The following is a 21,338-nucleotide window of genomic DNA, read 5'->3' as shown; positions in this document are numbered from 1 at the left end:
TGCATACATTAATTTTGAGTTCCTAAGTTAATCATCCATTTTCCCAGTCAAGACCTACTGTTGTTATGTAGTTACACATGTTTTGGATGATGCTGTGTGGATGCTTATAGTTGTATAACAATTCAAATTTTCTTTCAGATACTGCACTAAAAATGTTCTAACCCACATTGTTAAAAACCAAGATACATTACTCTCAAATTGTAAATTCTTCAACATCCTACAAACAGCACCTTCAAGCTCAGTGATATAATTTAAAAATATGTTTACCTTTGAACAGTATAATGTTACATGTACTTTATAATAATATAAATTTGTGTATGGATTTCAGTATTTGTACAAATGAAGTATCATAGACTAGGGTTTGATTTCTAAAAGCAAGATAAATATGAGAGCTGGGAAGACGGTTCAGCAGGCAAAGATGCTTGCTGTGCAAGCATGGTAATGTGAGTTCAATCCTTGAAACATATGCAGCAGTAGAAGTAAAGATGTGACCTTACAGGGTTGTCTTCTAACCTCCACCTGCTTGCCATATTTAGTATCCTACACATGCGCATGATGCAGCTACTCCATAAAAATAAATGATGAATTCTTAAAATGTAAATATGTAACGGGACTGCAAAAGGATTAGGGTTAAGTAATTTCATCACTAGTAAGAATTTTCTCTTTAAATCTTAGTCCACAGAGCTCCATTTGAACTTGTAAAAACAGTTACGGTGCTTATTTTTATAACCATAGTATCATCATACTAACATGTTCCAAGCACTGGTAGCAACTGCTGAGCACCAGCAATGTCAATAGAACACAAACCCCACAAGGATGTGAATTTAACTGGGGTTCCCACCTGTCAGCATCTGGATCAGAGACTGACACACAGTCCCTGTGCCTCAACTGATAACCAACTGAAGTGCATCAGAGCTGCATGAAAGCTGCATTAAAGAATGATCAGAACTGCAATGATTTCTTTGAAGATGAGCCAAGTTTTCAAACTGGATCTCTATTCTTCTGTACATTCTTCGGGATTAAATTTTTATTTTTATGAACTAGAATAGTAACTATTTTGTTATTTTATTATATGTCTTATTTGTGTGAAAGATATAATATGCTTCAAATTTTAATTACAAAGGAAAGCCAGGGCCTGTAGGGTGGAGGTTATAGTAATGGAAGAAAAAGGTGGAGTTTTAGAATGAGGTGTCTAATCATTTGAAGAGAAATTTTAAATTGTTACAGTAAGACACCTTTGGCAAGTCAGTCCTGATGGCTCAGGGTTGTGATCCTGGCTACCTGGAAGACAGAGATAGAAAGATTGCTAGCTCAAGTACAACCTGTGCCACTTATCAAGACCTGTCTCAAAATAAAACTAACAAGAGAATGGTAACTTTGGGAAGTAGATACCACAGGCCACTTGCAGCCAGCCTGCCGCTGTATTCCCCCAGATCTGTTGTAGTTGTGACTCATGGTAGTTTGCAATCCATAGGCACTATGTAGGTGCTATGCAACATCTCTAGGAAACCAGCTTGGTAATGGAGATTCACCACTCTCTCCGCACACTCCAATAAACTGAAATCCCCCCCTGAAGATATTAAAACTGAGTTCTTAATGAAGATCTATTCCCATTCTGTGGGCTGTCATTTTGTCTTGTTGACCGTGTCCTTTGCTTTACAGGAGCATTTCAGTTTCAAGAGGTCCCATTTATTAGTTGTTTCTCTCAGTGTCTGCTGCTGAGGTTATATTTAGGAAGTGCTCTCCTATGCCAATGAATTCAAGTGTATTTCCCACTTTCTCTTCTATAAGGTTCAGTGTGAATGGCTTTATGTTTAGGTCTTTGATCCATTTGGAACTGAGTTTTGTGCATGGTGATAGATATGTTTCTATTTTCATTCTTCTACATGTTGATATCAAGTTATGACAGCACCATTTGTTAAATATGCTTTCTTTTTTCAACATCAGACAGAGGTCTGATCTCCAAAATATACAAGGAACTCAAGAAATTTGTTATCAAAAGAACAAATAATCCAATAAAAAAAACTGGAGTACAGACCTAACCAGAGAACTCTCAACAGAGGAATCTAAAATGGCTGAAAGACACTTAAGGCAATGTTCAACATCCTTAGTCATCAGAGAAATACAAATCAAAAACTCTGAGATTCCATTTTTTACCTGTAAGAATGGCCAAGATCAAAAACACTGATGACAACTTATGCTGGAGAGGTTGTGGGGAAAAGGGAACACTCCTGCATTGCTGGTGGGAGTGCAAGCTGGTAAAGCCCCTTTGGATGTCAGTGTGGCAATTTCTCAGAAAATTAGGAAACAACATTCCTCATGACCCAGTAATATCATTTTTGGGTATATATCCAAAGGATGCTCAATTTGCCACAAGGAAATGTGCTCAATTATTTTCATAGCAGCTTTGTTTGTCATAGCCAGAACCTCAAAACAACCTAAATGCCCCTCAACTGAAGAATGGATAAGGAAAATGTGGTACATTTACATGATGGAGTACTACACAGCAGAAAAAAATAACGGCATTTTGAATTTTGCAGGCAAATGGATGGAACTAGAAAACATCATTTTGAGTGAGGTTACCCAGATACAGAAAGACAATTATCACATGTACTCACTCATAAGTGGTATTTAAACATAAAGCAAAGAAAACCAGCTCACAAATTACAATCCCAGAGAATCTAGACAACAATGAGTACCCTAAGAGAGACATACATAGATCTAATCTACATGGGGAGTAGAAAAAGACAAGATCTCCCGAGTAAATTGGGAGCAAGGGGAGAGAGTTGAAGGGGAGGGAAGAGGTAGAGAGGGGATCAGAGAAAAATGTAAAGCTCAATAAAAATAAAAAATAAATTAAAATTATTTTATTAAAAAAAACTGAGTTCTTAGGTCTGCATGACTACAAGCAACCCAGTAGTTAAACTATTTAACTCATGAAAAACATGGACCCTGACAGAGAAATCCATAGACTTAAAAGATGGAGGTGGCAGGAATGACCATTTACTGTCCGTACTAGTTTGTTATTGGTATATAACACAACGTGTAAATATCACCTTTGTTAACATATCTTTACTATATAGCACTCCCTGAGTCAATAATCTGGACACGGATTAGCTGTATCTTCTCTTCATGGTCACATAGCCTGGGAAAATATGTAGACTGGTGCTGTTCAAGGTTTTTTTCAAAACTCAGAGGGTTGTTGGCAGATCTTCATAGCTGAAGAACTTAGCCCCTTGGGTTTGACTATCAGTTTCTGCCATTTATCCCTCTCCAGGGATTTATCACATAATAGAATTCTTAATAGAGTAGTAAGCCTGATAAAATGGTCTCACTCGACCTTCATCATTGGAGCAATGCCTGACGAACTTTGTCATCTGTCATAGACTAATCAAGAGGTGCATGTTCTTCTCTTCCATATTGTATAAGCTGGAAAGAAGCAGAGATTCCACCAGTTGTCAAGAGGAGGAAGCTACAGAAAACAATGACTCACTGAGATTTGCCGAGGATGTAGACATAGTGCTTTTCTTCTTATTTTGCCTCTCAGCTGAAGAGAGCTTTGAGTACAGTTGCTGTTCATTCCGTTTGGTGACAGATGCATTAAGGGCTTTGGCTCAGATACTACATAGGAAAAATAAATATGTAGTCATCAGCATGAAAAATAAATAAATGGTATTCGAGCCGAATCTCTGACACAGTGGAAAATACGTGCTGGATACTGAAAGAGCCTGTGTCACTAAAGGCTTTTTAACTCTTATACACCCTTAGGAGGATGCTCAGAAATACGATCAGAGAACAAACTTTCCACGTATCAGGATCTTCTAAAGAGCCTATGAAACCACTGATCCTTGGTTCCCATCAGGTTCTGTCTTGGTCTATCTAAAATGAGGCTTATAAATTTCTAAGTTCAGCTTGTTCAAGCCTCATAATGGCGGGAAATTTCTCCAGATATTTATATTGATAAATAAAATGTTTTAAATGATCAAATCCCACAACTCAGTGACCTGTTGGAACTAAATATCTCTATACCAAATAACATTTTAAACACTAGTGTAGTAAAGATACAGATTTTTTAATCAGAATTAGATACAAAATTAGGAAGTGGAAGGCTTGGTAAGTGGAAGACATTAAGGTTCATCCTATGTGTAAAAATGATTTTGAAACATGTTGCATCAGTAATCAGTACCCCACTTAATGCTTTAGTGAACTGTTGACCTCATCTTTAATAGTGGCAGTCAAGAGATCCTAGACATCACTTCAGTGCAGTCCTTATCTGTCACTTTCTGCCCCTCCGCACTCGTGGAGTGGTGCTCTTTAGGATGGCTATGAAAAACAACTTAGTCATTCTGAACATTCTATTGCATTAAAATCTATGGTACTTTGTTGATCCGTGAAAATTAAGTGCTTGGGACAGATTGCCAGACACAATCAAATCAGTTATTTTTGTCTTTTCATTTCATCCCTGGGGCCTTTATGGAGGATTATAGTATGGAGTTCCAACTGTCTATGGGTATGAGGCGATTGTTAACACACCTGGACTGGATTTGTTCTTAGTTAATTCTTCTCAGAGTACCTCCTATTCTTTGATTTGTTACTTCCTAAAATAAATCATACACATAAAATCCTTAATCTGGTGCTCTGTTTCTTGTCACAGCCCGAGAGAAGGCAACTGGTATATAAAATAGCTCTGGAAGGCAGACTCAGCCTCCATTGATTGGACTAAAGATCATATCAGTTAAATGATAAATATCCCATTGCTGTTAATAGTGGAAACCATGACACCCTGTGATATGTGATACATATGACTGTCTGAGTTTTCCATCCAAGTGAATTCAGAGAAGCACAAGCGTATGATGAAATAAAGGCTTATAAGATAACATGAATTGCTGGATGGAATACAAGCACTTAAGTGAAAAAAAGCTATGAGGTCATATTATTTTCTTAAAATAGAAACTGACAATTTCAATATCAACTCCAATATGTTTAAAACAGAGGATCCACGAGAATAGAGATTTTATATATCAAGATATTCCTAGGATTAAAACAATAGGAAGTTAGATGTTGTGTACAACCAGACAAAATCAACTCCTGACAGGTAGACAACTGAGATCACTGGCTATAATGAAGACCATGATCCTGTATTTATGTAAATTCCTATTTCAGTGCTCACTTATCACGGTAGAGACCTTTCTCTCTGGAGAAGAAACTCTATATTCATTTTAAACACATAAAAATCTAACTTATTTCCCCAAAGGCAACTAGGAGAAGGCCTCCTCAGAGAAACTATGTCTTTCAGTGATGCAACACACAGAACATTCCAGCTCTCATAGATTCATAGTCTTTTACAAGTCTTTTATTAGCTTTTAATAGCTAAAACCAAAACTGTGGCTATGAACTTAGGTCAGATTGGCTGTTTACAAATGCAATTACCAAAGGAAACTCAAGCTTATATTGGACACATCAGCCCACTTGATATTTTCTCCAGTTCTTTTCTGGGCAATTAACCTGGGTAGGCTTAGCAGCTAGAATAATTTCACCTGTTCCTGGCCTAGGAGCAAAGAAGCCTCATGCCAGCAACCATGATGTTGAAGCCCTGTAAGCTGCATGCTACGCCTACCACTGAGATAATAAGTTATAAACCATCAACATCCCAGACAGAATCATCCATGTTCTTGGCATCTACCAAAATTTTATTGAAGACTAGTACAATTCAACATATGGTGACCAAGGTGGCAGACCTGTTGGAAAGAAATAATTCATATTAAGAGTATGCATTTATTCCAGAAAAATCAAATTTTAGCTCTCCAATGTGGAAATACCTGACTCAAATGATTGTTCCATGAGGGAATTGGTTTGTTGTCCCAAAGCAAGGTAATAGGCAATAGCAGGAGATGCTTTTGCAGATGGAAGCCCTAGTGGTTATCTTGTGGATTGCACAACCCATTGGAAAACTTGGGATGGCTAAGACTTGACTGAGTGGTCTCCACAGAACACATTATGCTATTCAAATACAACCAAAGACCACTTCAGCGAAGGCTTTGTGATGAATTCAGGTTAAGGCATGGAACAACTCCAGAGGCAGAATACTCTTTCAGTTCATTTCACTCAACAGTGGCAGCCGGGGCATTCAGAGTCCTTGTGCCCTTTATGCATGGCCCCTCAATGGATTCCATTTTTCTGTCTCAAAACTAATGGCTTCCCTATCTTATTCAGAAAGCTTCTCAGCTGTCTCAGTGGACATGCTTTTACAATGAGGGAACTACACAATGGGACTATTCCTCATCACCCTAAAGATAAGGGTCTCCAATCTTGGTCACTCTGACAACTCAATTCTACTTTAAACATCCCAAGTGTCCAAGAAGTCCAAGCTGATTATCTAGTTTAAGAAGAGAGAGAGAAAATAAATGGCTAATACATCCTTAGGCCAGCTTTGCAGTCTATGTTGCCATCTTACCTTCCTTAACCTGTCACTCTTCTTTGTAGCCATCAAAGAAGTTTTGCCCTGCTCTGCATTTTAAAATAAATCCTCAAAAGACACACTATAGATTTACAGAAGCAATAAACTAACAAGTATAGTATACAAAGAGAGGAAAACAAATAAAATAAAGTGAACCTCATAGAAGAAAAAGTGGGTAGTATACTTGAACACACTGGCACAGGAGACCACTTCCTAAACATAACCCCAATAGCACAAACACTGAGAGCAACAATTAGTAATTGGGACTTTCTGAAACTGAGAAGCATCTGTAAAGCAAAGGACATAGTCAACAAGACAAACTGTCAGCCTAGAGAATGAGAAAAGATCATCACCAACTCCACATCAGATAAAGTACTGATCTCAGAAATATTTAAAGAACTCAAGAAACTTGACATCAAACGAATAAATAATCTAATAAAAAATGGCATACAGACCTAAACAGGGAACTCTCAACAGAAGAATCTCAAATGGCTGAAAGATACCTAAGGAAATGTTCAACATCCTCAGCCATCAGAGAAATGGAAATCAAAACAATTCTGAGATTCCATCTTACACCTGTCAAATTGGCCATGATCAAAAACACTAATGACAGCTTATTCTGGAGAGAATGTGGGGTAAGAGTAATGTAACAGTCCTGCATTGCTAGTGGGAAAGCAAACTTGTAACACTGCTTTGAAAATCAGTTTGGTGATTTATCACAAAATTAGGAAACAATCTACCTCAAGTCCTAGCAATACCACTTTTGGATATTAGACCCAAAGGAAGTTCATTCATACCACAAGAACATGTGCTCAACTATGTTCATAGAAGCATTATTTGTCGTAGACAGAAGCTGGAAACAACATAGATGGTCCTCAACCAAAGAATAGATAAAGACAATATGGTCCATTTACACATTCGAGTGTTACTCAGTGGTAAAAAAATAATGGCATTTTGAAATTTGCAAGCAAATGGAGGGGTCCAGAAAAAAAAAACATATTGAGTGAGTTAACCCAGGCGCAGAAAGACAAATATCATGTGTACTCGCTCATAAGTGGCTTTTAGACATAAAACAAAGAAAAAACACCCTACAACCTACAAATCCAGAGAACCTAGACAACAAAGAAGACCCTAAGAGAGACATACAGGGTTTTAACTAGGAAGGAGAAAAAGACAAGGCCTGTTGAGCAAATTGGGAGCATAGGAATCATGGGAGAGGGCAAAAGGGAAGAGGGGAAGAAGGGAGGAGAGTGGAGAAAAATTATAGCGCAATAAAAACAATAAAAAAAGAAAAATATAAAGTTAGCCTTGCATTGAACTTACCAGTTTTATTTTCATGTCTATCAAATCAAAGTTACATCAAGCAAATCCAAACACTGGAAAATCAAGAACATTATTCTCAGTTCATAACATAGAAGTATGGTGCTTGCCAGTATGATATTTTCCATCTGTTACCAAAATTTTTCTGTAGTAATAAGGAGCGGTGGGGCTGCGTCCCCCAACACCCCAGCCGCACTATAATCTGTATAGCACCGGTCTTACCGGGAAGATTCTAGCCTAAGTCCATCCTGGGTCGGAGCTTCATAGCGTGCGTCTTCCCTGGAGCAGGTAGCATGGCGTCTCTCCTGCGTCTGCTCCGGAGAGGAGAGCTGTCGAGTCTGACCTCACTTCCTCTTCCTCCCGGCATTCTGTTCTGTTTACTCCACCCACAGGGCCAAACAGTTTCTTTATTGCTTAACCAATGAAATCAACAGATTGATATATGACACTCCCACATCACTTCCCCTTTTTCTGTTTAAACAAAAAAAAGGAAGGCTTTAACTTTAACATAGCAAAATTACATATAAAAAACAGTTATCAAGTAAAAGTTACATCAGAAACATTTATACATATAACAAAATTGACCGTAAATCTCTATCAATAAAGCAAAATCTATACTAATGCAAATTATTCATATCTATATCATATCCCCCCTTTAAATGTAAAAGAACATTTATAAACCATATTTGGGAACATGGGCGCAGTTTTTTCTCTCCAAACTGCTTCCTGCTGAATGGGGACGTTGTTAATTAGGTCTTTCATGGTATAACCTGTGTGCCAGGGTCATCTCAGTTGGCAGTTGAGCAAAGCAATTTTCTGAAGATGTTCACAGCAAACCTTCAGGAGGACGTGGTCCATCATACCAAATCGGAATTGAAGAAATGAACAGGGTTTCATTCTCTGTGAAAACAAAATAAGAAACTCTTTTCCAAAGCATCATATCCTTAGATCCAAATTCTGAAATCTTACCCTCATGATATCCGTTCTGGTTCCACTGGGCAGCCCATATAATGAAATGTCTCTCTGTACTTAGCTCCTTCACAGTCAAAAATTTTAAAGAAAACACAATGTACATAATCCAGACTCTCTGTGAATTTTTCATTTTTTACGTAGCTTATTTTTCTTTATTTCTTTTAATCTCTTAACTATCTGTACTCTGTGTCTTTAAAGACTTTACTTTTTTTTTAACCATTAACTTTATTCTCTATATTCCTTTTCTTCTCTCTCTCTCAAGCCTACGTACATTCATCCAACAGTGTGACTCATTTAGTGGTCTGAATCTGTCCTATTGTGAATCTGCAATTTTTTACTATCCAGGAGCACTTTTGATTTACGCCTTTAAATCACTAGATGCTTAAGAATCTAAGCTGTGACATTCCTAGGTTAACTTTTTGCTTTTTGAGCGTATATCTGTAGACCAGGCTGTCTTTGAACTCTCAGAGATCCGCCTGTCTCTGCCTCCCAGGCATTGGGATTAAAGGTGTTTGCTACTACACCTTGAACTCACAGAGATCTATTTGTCTCTGCCTCCCAAGTGTTGGGATTAAAGGTGTGTACACACAACAACTCTCTTCCTTTTTTTTAAGAACTTCAACTTTAGCTTGCATATATTTTTAACACACAGTAAACCATTTAGAAATTTTCATTGTCTTTGAATCTCTCTTTACTGTATATCTCTCTGTTTTTTGACCACAAGAGCCTTTAATTTACCAAGCAATATCAGTAGGACTAAAGGCGTGGCTTTGATGGCTGTATCCTTAGCTTTCCAGCCTCATGGCTGAGGTACTGGCTGTAGCCATGTTTATAGCCACACCTGACGTTTCAAGGTCCCTGCCAGCCAGCGAGCTACAACAGACAACACTCAAGTCCTCTCTCGGTAGCCGGCCCTCCTGCCTCAAACAGTCAGAGTTTGCCCTGGCAGGACAGCCCAGAAAGCTGGCATTTTAATCGGCGCAGCTTTTTTCCTGCTACGGCTGAAAACAGAAAAGCATGTGTTCAGCTTTTCATCAACACCATTTAAGTGTTTCGTGGCAGGACCTCTTAATGAACTGCAGGCTTTGCAGCTAAAGCTGAGTCAGGAAGCCTCTCTTAGATGAGGCGCTTGCTTGCCTCTGACAAGCAGAGTAGACCCGAGAGAGTGCTGCTACCAAGAAACCATGCACAAAGCTGTCATTTTGTTCTAGAATTACTTCCCAAGCTGTCTCAGGCTTTCTGTGGACTCAGTTGGCCACACGTCTGGGCGTCATTTTGTAGTAATAAGGAGCGGTGGGGCTGCGTCCCCCAACACCCCAGCCGCACTATAATCTGTATAGCACCGGTCTTACCGGGAAGATTCTAGCCTAAGTCCATCCTGGGTCGGAGCTTCATAGCGTGCGTCTTCCCTGGAGCAGGTAGCATGGCGTCTCTCCTGCGTCTGCTCCGGAGAGGAGAGCTGTCGAGTCTGACCTCACTTCCTCTTCCTCCCGGCATTCTGTTCTGTTTACTCCACCCACAGGGCCAAACAGTTTCTTTATTGCTTAACCAATGAAATCAACAGATTGATATATGACACTCCCACATCACTTCCCCTTTTTCTGTTTAAACAAAAAAAAGGAAGGCTTTAACTTTAACATAGCAAAATTACATATAAAAAACAGTTATCAAGTAAAAGTTACATCAGAAACATTTATACATATAACAAAATTGACCGTAAATCTCTATCAATAAAGCAAAATCTATACTAATGCAAATTATTCATATCTATATCATATCCCCCCTTTAAATGTAAAAGAACATTTATAAACCATATTTGGGAACATGGGCGCAGTTTTTTCTCTCCAAACTGCTTCCTGCTGAATGGGGACGTTGTTAATTAGGTCTTTCATGGTATAACCTGTGTGCCAGGGTCATCTCAGTTGGCAGTTGAGCAAAGCAATTTTCTGAAGATGTTCACAGCAAACCTTCAGGAGGACGTGGTCCATCATACCAAATCGGAATTGAAGAAATGAACAGGGTTTCATTCTCTGTGAAAACAAAATAAGAAACTCTTTTCCAAAGCATCATATCCTTAGATCCAAATTCTGAAATCTTACCCTCATGATATCCGTTCTGGTTCCACTGGGCAGCCCATATAATGAAATGTCTCTCTGTACTTAGCTCCTTCACAGTCAAAAATTTTAAAGAAAACACAATGTACATAATCCAGACTCTCTGTGAATTTTTCATTTTTTACGTAGCTTATTTTTCTTTATTTCTTTTAATCTCTTAACTATCTGTACTCTGTGTCTTTAAAGACTTTACTTTTTTTTTAACCATTAACTTTATTCTCTATATTCCTTTTCTTCTCTCTCTCTCAAGCCTACGTACATTCATCCAACAGTGTGACTCATTTAGTGGTCTGAATCTGTCCTATTGTGAATCTGCAATTTTTTACTATCCAGGAGCACTTTTGATTTACGCCTTTAAATCACTAGATGCTTAAGAATCTAAGCTGTGACATTCCTAGGTTAACTTTTTGCTTTTTGAGCGTATATCTGTAGACCAGGCTGTCTTTGAACTCTCAGAGATCCGCCTGTCTCTGCCTCCCAGGCATTGGGATTAAAGGTGTTTGCTACTACACCTTGAACTCACAGAGATCTATTTGTCTCTGCCTCCCAAGTGTTGGGATTAAAGGTGTGTACACACAACAACTCTCTTCCTTTTTTTTAAGAACTTCAACTTTAGCTTGCATATATTTTTAACACACAGTAAACCATTTAGAAATTTTCATTGTCTTTGAATCTCTCTTTACTGTATATCTCTCTGTTTTTTGACCACAAGAGCCTTTAATTTACCAAGCAATATCAGTAGGACTAAAGGCGTGGCTTTGATGGCTGTATCCTTAGCTTTCCAGCCTCATGGCTGAGGTACTGGCTGTAGCCATGTTTATAGCCACACCTGACGTTTCAAGGTCCCTGCCAGCCAGCGAGCTACAACAGACAACACTCAAGTCCTCTCTCGGTAGCCGGCCCTCCTGCCTCAAACAGTCAGAGTTTGCCCTGGCAGGACAGCCCAGAAAGCTGGCATTTTAATCGGCGCAGCTTTTTTCCTGCTACGGCTGAAAACAGAAAAGCATGTGTTCAGCTTTTCATCAACACCATTTAAGTGTTTCGTGGCAGGACCTCTTAATGAACTGCAGGCTTTGCAGCTAAAGCTGAGTCAGGAAGCCTCTCTTAGATGAGGCGCTTGCTTGCCTCTGACAAGCAGAGTAGACCCGAGAGAGTGCTGCTACCAAGAAACCATGCACAAAGCTGTCATTTTGTTCTAGAATTACTTCCCAAGCTGTCTCAGGCTTTCTGTGGACTCAGTTGGCCACACGTCTGGGCGTCATTTTGTAGTAATAAGGAGCGGTGGGGCTGCGTCCCCCAACACCCCAGCCGCACTATAATCTGTATAGCACCGGTCTTACCGGGAAGATTCTAGCCTAAGTCCATCCTGGGTCGGAGCTTCATAGCGTGCGTCTTCCCTGGAGCAGGTAGCATGGCGTCTCTCCTGCGTCTGCTCCGGAGAGGAGAGCTGTCGAGTCTGACCTCACTTCCTCTTCCTCCCGGCATTCTGTTCTGTTTACTCCACCCACAGGGCCAAACAGTTTCTTTATTGCTTAACCAATGAAATCAACAGATTGATATATGACACTCCCACATCATTTTTCTATTATGTACAAACAATGTTTTGATGATTTGAACAAGAATGTCCCCCATGGGCTCATAGAATTTGACTGCCTGATCACCAGTCAGTAGGCTTGTTTGTAAAGGATTAGGAAGTGTGCCTTTGTTGGATAAAGTGAATTGCTGGGAATTGGCTTCGAGATTTCAAAAGCCCAAGCCATTCCTAGTTAGTTTGCTAGCTCTCTGCCTTATAGTTGTTCTCAATAGCTAAACTCTCAGTTCTTGCACAAACACCATGGCTGCCTGCCTGCTATGCTCTTCACTGCAATAATTCTTTATCTGCCATGCCAGTCAGCTCCCAAATAATGACATGGAGACTTCTTATTACTTATGAAAGCTCAGCCTATAGCTTAGGCTTGTTCCTAACCAGCTCCTATAACTTAAATTAGCCCATTTATATGAATCTACGTTCAATCATGTGTTGTTACCTCTCTTCCATCTTACACCTACTGTTTCCTATCTATGGCTCCTAAGCACCTAGATCTTTCTTCTCTTCCTTTCTCTCCCAGAAATCCCACCAATATTTCTTGCCTGCCTATTGACCCTTCAGCTTTTTATTATACTAATCACAGCAATAATTTTTACACAGTGTACAATTATCCCAAACACTTACTTTAACAGTTATGAACTCTAACCCTCTGAAACTATATGCTCAAACCCTTTCTTCTATAAGTAGACTTGATTATGGCATCTTAGCACAGTACTAAAAAAGAAATAGATAATGCAGTTGCCCACAATTCCTGCCTTTGTAGCAAAGCTTATGTTAAATTCTATTTTTTTTTAACATTTCTTTCTGAAGTCGTCCTTCTCATTTCAAACTCTAAGCATTTTATACTTTATCTTTGTTACACCAATGCCTCATACAACTATGCTGATGGTATTTCAAATATATTCTACATACTATATTGGTCCAAACTTTTGATGATCTTCTTAACTTAGGAATTATATAAATGAATATTCATCAAGATATATATGTTAATTTCATACTAAATGCCATACAGTCTGCCCAAGATCTAGAAATAAGACCCTAAGGGGTCCTCATTCTCATCCACATTTTTAACATTGGATAATGACTCCTAACATCTCCTGCTTGATGAGGCCAACAAATTCTTTTTTCCCGGAAAAGGAGAACTGTGAGTCCCTGTATTAAATATTTTGCTGACTATGAATCATTTTCTGTCTTCGTTGGACTGTCTTAAACCCATCCTTAATTCATAAGATATACCTGCTCAAGTGGATATCTAACCTGAATTCCCTTCAGGCAGTATTCTCTTCCTCTGGTTTGCATTAATGTATTGTCCTTAGCACTTAGCTGACCCTCCCTGTGCATGTAAGTATGAGAAAAAGGTTTCAGAATCACCTAGATGCACTATTTGTACTGTTAAATTTAAACCTCCTGATTTCCAAGGCTTATCTTCTATCATCTTCTTATACCCAATGCAATCTTAGACATAATATTATCTTGCATCTAAGATGCTCCTTTCAGCTCCCTAAGAGCATCATTTAACACAATGTTGTAAACTCCAGCCCAGACCAATGCTCTCTTCTCTCTTGGCTGGGTAGAGGGACAATACCATTAGCCAACTTTGTTCTTTTTTTTTTTAACCTTTCAGCACCAGGACTCCAATAGGAAATAAAGCTTTGGTTAGGAAGGATCTTGCTTGGTTGACAGAGCTTCATTTGGCCCTTATTGATAGCTAAGTGCATGTCTCGTTATATATATTTAAACCATTTTCCTCAGAATCTCAGACTGCAGAATTTCGTCATGTGAGGCAGCCCCTCATTGTCTTAAATTTTGTTTGATTCTTGTATCTGTGGAGTTTCTTTGTCTCTTCAGGTGATCTCGTTGTGGCCTGTCTTTGGATAAGACCTTCCATATGCCTTTTGTAGTACAAATATACACAAATCCACTGACTATCAAAGTCTGAAATTGCAGGTCTCTAAGGCTACCCTAGCCAGAAGGCAGAATTCACACTCTAAACTTTATATTGTAAATATCCCAGAGCAATTGGGCCAAGCTCACTGAATGATTGTAAGTTTCCAGGGAACAAACTCTGCTCCCTCACAGCAGGTGCATGAATCACTCAACCCCTGTAACTCTTCTCAAGAACTCTTTGCATTCTGCAAGTCTCTGAGTAACAACTTGGCCTTGATGCCATCAACAGCTATTTTTCTCATTCCTGTCTTCTGCGGTGGTGGTTGTACATCTCACCGTAGATCTGTACTTTGAAATCTGTTCTCCTAATCATTCAGAACTCAGTTTTAAAACTCTCCGTCAAGACCATTTTAGCATAATGCCATGCATGAATAAACACATACTGTTTGTTTTGAAAAAAAATCAGCACTCTACATATGGCTCAACAACCTGTTCTTTTACTTCTAATACTTGGGATAATTTTTCATATTTCAGTTTTACTTATAATATACATAGGGCTAAGGGTATCAACAGATATGCTTCTCTGAATGTGTAAAGCCCTTACAAAATTCTGCTGAATTTCAAGGACTATTGGTTTATCTAATGATTATAAGAAATGCTTTGATGGGATCAAATTTATCTTTTAGCTGACTTTTATTCCAATATGGTATGGAAAACAGAAAGATAAATTCCAGAAAGTTTAATCTAGGATGAAAAAAAAATAGTAAGTCACAAAGGCCACTCTTCACACAAAAAAGAGAGAGAAACAAAAGCTGTGGCATGAATTAAAAAAAAATGCTAAGATTTTTACGCTCTGAATTGCAACACTTATAGTTAGTGCACCATTGAGTTCTTGCTCTATAATCATGGTCCTGGATCTTGTCTCTAATTTGTCCCTTTCTTACAAGGACACAGCCATACCCACACCCTCTGGTCTTTCATATGTTTCTCTCCCTACTTGGAATGCCCTTCCCTGGTACAACCTACTTATTTTGATGACTTTGGCTATTTTCACCTTTTTCAAATCTCAGTTGAAAACAGCATTTATGTCCATATAATATAACTTATCTTCTTGCTTTAATTTATTTTTCAATATTCTTTATGACTGTGAGGTTTATTTTCAACATACATGACGTCTTTACCTCTGAGTAAATCGCTGAGGGTCCTACATGGTCTCTGCATGAGTAGCAGCCCCTCTTGCAAGTGTATCCCAACTAGTCTTAAGTAGCAAGAGTCTATACTCAGGAAAGAAATGGGAGTCTGTTCTTTATCTTTTAAATTATTTGCTTTATGACAAATTAGCTTTAATTTTTATTTATTTTATGTACTTGGGTGTTTTAGCTACATGTATGTCTGGGTACTACAGTGCATGCAGTGCTCATAAAGGCCAGAAGAGGGCATCAGATTCCATGGAACTGGAGTTACAGATAGTCGTAAGCTGACACCTGGGTGCTGGGAATTTGAACCCTGGTCTTCTGGAAGGGAATCAGTGCTCTTAACCACTGAGTCATCTCTTCAATGCCACAAATCTGTTTTAAGAAGAAGACTATGAGAACACTGAGAAGCATCATTATTTAAGAGTTCATAAACATACTGAATAGGAAATAGTCTCTGAAAGATAAACAGAGAAAAAAATCCTAAAATTTCTTATATTCTGTTTTTTAGGGTGCCAACTCACTTGGTTTGTAACGCAAGTTGTTTCTACACTGGCCAAGGTCTTTGTAAAGATGACAGTAATAACATGAAGAGGTCAACTGAAAGAAGAGTGTTTACTTGTATTTTAAGAAGAAAAGTCATACCACATCATGTAAGGGCACATAGTGGGCATCAAGTTAGGTCAGTAAGTAAAAGGAAGGGAAAAGCACATCACAGATCTTTATTCCCTTAGTTTAAGAAGTTGTTAAGATAGAATGCTTTCTATTGAATGTATAGTGTGTGTGTGTGTGTGTGTGTGTGTGTGTGTGTGTGTGTGTGTGTAAGGAGGGTGCATAAACATCTTAGACGTTAAGGTTGTTCCTGTAATCCACAGGTAGAAAGTCTTTAATTATAATACATAATACAGATAATAATAGACTCTATAGGTATGAGTTATAGCACAGAAATACCAATGAGAATCAATTTACTCATTAAACATTAACTATCTCATATGTCCAGAATGCTGAAAGTTCAAGGGACTGTGCTGTGTTCCTGTCATACCAAAGAACCCTGCATCAGCTACAAGCTCAGGCAAGCTGTGTCTGTCCTATTTCTCCTTGTAGTATGATTCTACATCTAGGACTTATATCTCTGCAAGCTCTGTTTACATAGAAATGCTGAGTTTTAACAAGGAAAGGGCTGTGAGTAGGTGTAAGATAGGTAACTGGTAACACCACCTTCAGCTGCCTATGGATCTAGGAGATTAAATATTTGAGTATAATGAATATGGATGGTAAAGGTGAGGAATCGGTCACATGCTTAAGATGACCATGGCCTTGGACATTGAGTAACAGAGAATCACATTCTTCTAACTGTAATACAGAATGTGTGAGTCTTTATATCTAGCTAAGTCTGGGGTATCTTTGCCAAATCTCTATAGTAATATATTTAATTAGTTATGCTAAGTCTCTTCAAAAGATATAGATTAGTTATGAGCTCTCCCCCCAAAATGGAATCTGTTTTGTGTTGGCCAGCTATTCCCACACATGGGGCACGTTCTAGAGTGTGGTTGACATACAAGCACAGTGGTACTCCATTGGAGAAAATTGATTTTCCCTTTCCCAGCAGATATCAGTTGCAAAAATCCTTCTTGGTTAGGTTTAAATTAAATACATGTTACATTCGTTTATGCTATAGAATATCTGCTTAATGATGCAAAGATGTGTTGCATTCTTTTATAGTGCTTGTGTTTAACTCTGTGACTGTGTGGTACTTTGCCAGTCTAAAACATCTGATTGGTCTAATAAAGAGCTGAACAGCCAATAGCAAGGCAGTAGAAAGGATAGGCGGGCTGGCAGGTGGAGAAAACATATAAAGGGGAAAATCTGGGAGAAGTGGAAGGAGGAGTAGCCTGAGAAGAAGGAGGGTTTCAGGGGCCAGCCATCCAGCTACAGAGCAATCCACAGAGTAAGAGTACAATTTAAAGAAGTAAGAGAAAAGCTCAGAGGCAAAAGGGGATCATATAAGATGGGCTCATATAAGCTAAGAAAAAGCTGGCAAGCAGCAAGACAAGTTAAGGCCGGAGGGTTATAACTAAGACTTAGCCTCTGTTTGTGATTCATTTGGGAGATGGCTGACAAGTCCCCCAAGAGAGTACAAAAAGCTTAACTTTATCATACTACAGTTTGTTGTACCAACGTGGTACTCGTATTTCCACCTGGAGCTTGAGAAAGGTTGAAAAAAGGTGGGGCAGATACAGCACCTTTAAGAGTTTAGCCAAACAGTTTCTGGCTGTCAGTGAGCTCTTGAGCACCCAGAAGGTTAAGTAGGAACAAAAAATGAAGTAAAAACGCCTGCTACAGTACAAGCATTGACTTTCTATAGGTCTGGGAATGCATTTTTCCTAGTGAGAAAAACCTCAAAGCTTTATGCTTGACTCTCAAAAACAAAGAAGTAGGTAGTGTGGAGTATCCAGGTGTAACTTCTCATTCTCAAGGTTGCTCCTGCACTCAGAAAAGGCTAAAATGTATGCACTAAAAGGGGGTCCAAATAGAAGAACCTCAACAGGTTCCAATGTGTTAACAATGTGTGTAGGCTTAAGAAAAGAAAAAAAAGTGCATATTCATATAAATGAATAGTTTTAAAATAAAATGAAGTCTTTAAAGAAAGAGTAGAAGAAAAAAAAGCCACATAAAGATGGGAAATACAAAAAGTCTGGATCCTGTATGCTATATTGCTGATTTGGAGTTTTTTTTTTTTTTTTTGACCGGAGACAGAGACAGAGTCCTACATTGGAGCACCAGACTACAATCCCAAGGTCCAAATGAGGAACAGAAGGAGAGAGAGCACGATCAAGGAACTCAGGACCGCGAGGGGTGCACCCACACACTGAGACAATGGGGATTTTTTCGGGAACTCACCAAGGCCAGCTAGACTGGATCTGAAAAAGCCTGGGATAAAACCGGACTCACTGAACATAGCGGACAATGAGGACTGCTGAGAAGTCAAGAACAATGGCACTGGGTTTTGATCTTACTGCACGTACTGGCTTTGTGGGAGCCTAAGCAGTTTGGATGTTGACCTTATAAGACCTGGAAGAAGGTGGGAGGTCCTTGGACTTCCTACAGGGCAGGGAACTTGGTCTGCTCTTCAGGCTGATGAGAGAGGGGGAGTTGATTGGGGGAGGGGGAGGGATATGGGAGGCGGTGGCGGGGAAGAGACAGAAATCTTTAACAAATAAATAAATAATAAAAAAAAAGAAAAAAGAAAAAATCAGGATATGGTGAGAATATTATTTTAAGGTGTGTTCCTTGTGTTTATGTTGCATTTATTTAATTCTGTTAAACTGTGATACCTTGCCTGTCTAGAACACCTGATGGTCTAATAAAGATATGAATAGTCAATAACAAGGCCAGAGAAAGGATAGGTGAGTCTAGCAGGTAGAAAAAATATATAAAAAGAGAAACCTAGGAGAAGAGGGAGGAGGAGTAGCCTGAGAAGGAGGAGGATTTCAAGGGCCAGCCATCCAGCTACACAGTAATCCATGGAGTAAGAGTAAGATCTACAGATATAAGAGAACAAAAAAGCTCAGAGACAAAAGGGTAGATGGGATCATATAAGTTAAGTAAAAGCTGGCAAGCAATAAGACAAGCTAAGGCCATAGGATTTTAACTAAGACTAAGCTTCTGTGTGTGGTTTATTTGGGAGCAGGGTGTTCAGCCCCCTAAGAGAGTCCAAATTCCACCTCCTTTCCCACATAAATCCCTGAGTTTGGAGGGGAGGGTTCAGATAAAGACATTTAATTTAGGATTGAGTTCTCCAAAGTCTCTCCCTCTTTGCACATTGTTCAGTTGTGAGTCTCTGTGTCAATTAACATCTACTGGTATAAGAAGATTGCCCGATGAAGGTTGAAAGATGTTCTGATCTACAGGCATAATATCAGTATATGCCATTAGGAGTCATTCTATTGCTATGCTTGTTTGTTTGTTTTTGGTTTCTATTGTGGTTATTGTAGAATAATGATGTTAGGGTTTTTCCAAAGCTTATGATCTATGTAGTTTCAGGATCTTGGTCACCTTATCAGTAGAAGGTATGCATTTCATGTCATAGAGTAGGCTTTAAACATAATCAGAAAGTGGTTGGCTACTCCCATAACATTTGTTGCTGTTGGATCAGTAGATCTTGCAGGCAGGTTGCAGTTGTAGATCACAGGTTGCTACTGGTGATTACTTTTCTTCTCCAGGAGCACGCAAAGTCCCTTCCAGCATCATAAAGTTTAGTCAGTACACAAGAGTTTTTTCATAGGACACCAGCCTCATTTCTTCATTTTTGATGATATAAGTTGCTACCAGTAATAGCCCTTTCTGTTTGGGGTGGTCTATGGGAACCATTTGGTCAACGACTCAACAAGCTGTAATCCATTCCTGTCACTGCAGGTTTTACATGGAGCTTAGGACATCCAGCTGGGCCTTGTCTCCCCCATTAAATGGTGACTCAACTTAAGTACTTTTCATGTATGTAAATATTTTAGGAGGTGTCTAAGTCAATAGGTTTCCATATGACTTTTCAAAAAGCTTTTAGTAGAGACAACAATAGTTTTTAAAACAAAATCTATCCATAATTCTATTAGAACCCTGACATAAGTGTATCTAAATTCACCACTTGACTCACAGTTTGTGACTTACTAAGGAAAAAACAATCCACATGAGGTGAGTGGAGAGTAGAAACAGGGAAGGGAAAGAAAGGAAGAGGGAAGAAAGGAAGGAGATGAAGAACAATTCTTTAGTTTACACAACCAAAATCATGATGTCGACTTCTGTCGTGCTGGGAATCAAACCTGGGTTTTTAGCATGCTAGCGAAGTAGCTAACCAGACAGGTTCGTATACAGCCCTTTGCTTGTGAGATGTTTGTTTTTTTTTTAATGCAGTCTTTATATGGCGATTCCAAACAGCAATTTGTATAAGTTGATCATATACTTCTATACAAAGAGAGGAGTGGCTTTATGCCTTTAGTAGAAGCACTTTCATCTTGTCATAACTTAATGTGGGATATGAAAGGCAAATACAGATTTATGTGAAGTTTAAGAACATTTTATTTCAAACTTGCAAAGAAAACAAAAATCAGATTTAGTTAAATAAAAGGAATTTTAAATCATCTTCAAAGAAATAAAACAGTCACTCAGTTGCACAGCAGGGAGAGCTATCTTCCCCCTCAAAAAAAGCTACATTTAAATGTAAAGTCATTTAGAATGTCAACTTCTGAGAGCTGTGCAAAAATACTTTGTTTTTAGGAAAACATAAAGCCTCTACTGTGCTAAAACAATTTATATGCTAGCAGTTGCAAAGGAATAACGTTTAAGAGCTCAGGTTGTTTCTATCTAGTCTTTCAACTTGTTTATTTTGTTATGACCCGAGTGTTCCAAAACACTATTGTAATATTGTTATAGACTGCAGTATACCCTGAACACAGGATTTCAGTTGATGAGTTCCTAAGGTAGTAAATTGAAAGCTATATAACTTTTTAATGAAAAGAAATATATAACTCATTTTATATTGTGATAGGTTTCCATATCAGGTGTGCAATGTAGTAGGCAGAGCACATAAATAAGACTGGATATTTTCAAAACAGAATTTAATGTAAGGGATTGGTTGCATAGATTTTAGAAGAAAATATGCAAAAATGCCAAAATAGAGACAGTAGAAAACAGATACTGTGCCCTGAACTTAAAGGAAAAGACTAAGTGTTTGGAGTTATTAGAATCTAGGGCTCCCATTTATGAGAAGGGGAGACACACATTCATGATACTTCCTCAAAGAGAAGAAAGTG

The sequence above is a fragment of the Microtus pennsylvanicus genome, chromosome 2, assembly GCF_037038515.1.
Source record: "Microtus pennsylvanicus isolate mMicPen1 chromosome 2, mMicPen1.hap1, whole genome shotgun sequence".
NCBI lineage: Eukaryota > Metazoa > Chordata > Mammalia > Rodentia > Cricetidae > Microtus > Microtus pennsylvanicus.
Note: the sequence above shows the minus strand (reverse complement) of the source record.